The sequence below is a fragment of the Myotis daubentonii genome, chromosome 5 (genome assembly GCF_963259705.1).
Source record: "Myotis daubentonii chromosome 5, mMyoDau2.1, whole genome shotgun sequence".
Taxonomy (NCBI): domain Eukaryota; kingdom Metazoa; phylum Chordata; class Mammalia; order Chiroptera; family Vespertilionidae; genus Myotis; species Myotis daubentonii.
In genome coordinates, this window is record NC_081844.1 from 34,011,251 (window position 1) to 34,012,384 (window position 1,134).

At 46.1% G+C, this 1,134-nt stretch overlaps 1 non-coding gene across 1 annotated transcript; it reads left to right on the forward strand.

The window, feature by feature from the left end:
• Nucleotides 1-377: 377 nt before the first annotated feature.
• On the forward strand, nucleotides 378-480 carry LOC132236233 (U6 spliceosomal RNA). Its single transcript, XR_009453198.1, has one exon. It is a non-coding gene; the product is annotated as a U6 spliceosomal RNA (small nuclear RNA).
• The last annotated feature ends 654 nt before the right edge of the window (nucleotides 481-1,134 follow it).

The following is a 1,134-nucleotide window of genomic DNA, read 5'->3' on the forward strand; positions in this document are numbered from 1 at the left end:
CAGGAAGGGCTTGGGACAGGGTCTAGCGCACAGTAGCACAGGGTTTGGTAAACTATTCCTATAAAGGGCCAGATAATAAATATTTTCAGCCTTGCAGCCGCAGGTCTTCCATTGCAACACGAAAGCAGCCAGAGGCAATATTTAGTACATGTATTGCTCAGCAAAAGGAAGCTGTGAGTAATTCCATCGCTGCCCCTCTGTCTCTGTGTTCATTCAGGCCAAAAGATTTATTGAGCACCTACTGTGTACCCAGCAGTGTTAGGTGCCAGATATGCAGGAATCTTATCCTCAGAGAAATGGCATTTTTTGGTCTACTAAGTAAATGATTCAAGGTTTTAGGGATGCTGGATGCATTTTGTTTAAAAATAGGAAGAAGAGTGCTGGCTTTGGCAACACATATACTAAAATTGGAAGGTTACAGAGAAAATTAGCATGGCCCCTGTGCAAGGATGACAAGTAAATTCATGAAGTATTTTTTTTAAAAAGGAGCCCGTCAGGTGTGGCTCAGTGATTGAGCATTGACCTATGAACCAGGAGGTCATGGTTAGGGCACATGCCCGGGTTGCCCAGTAGGGGGCGTGCAAGAAGCAGCATATCAAAGATTCTCTCGCATCACTGAGGTTTCTAGCTCTCCCTCTCCCTTCCTCTCTGAAATCAATACAAATATTTTTTTTTAAATATATTTTATTGATTTTTCACAGAGAGGAAGGGAGAGAGAGATAGAGAGAGTTAGAAACATCGATGAGAGAGAAACATCGATCAGCTGCCTCTTGCACATCCCCCACCGGGGATGTGCCCGCAACCCAGGTACACGCCCCTGACCGGAATCGAACCCGGGACCTCTCAGTCCGCAGGCTGACGCTCTATCCACTGAGCCAAACCGGTTTCGGCCAAATATTTTTTTTAAAGAAAGAAAATAGGAGGATGGAGAGGGACTGTTGGCAGCATCTCCCCTCCCACAAAACATATACACCTTTCTCAGCCTTAAACTTTCCAAGGCTCCCATCTCCTTTACATCAAAAGTCAAATTCCTTCCCACAACTCTCAAGGCCCTGCCTGGGAGCCCCAAGACCCCAATATCCACACCCCAGACTCAGGCATGCAGGCAGTTGCTTCCTAGAGGTAGTGACACAT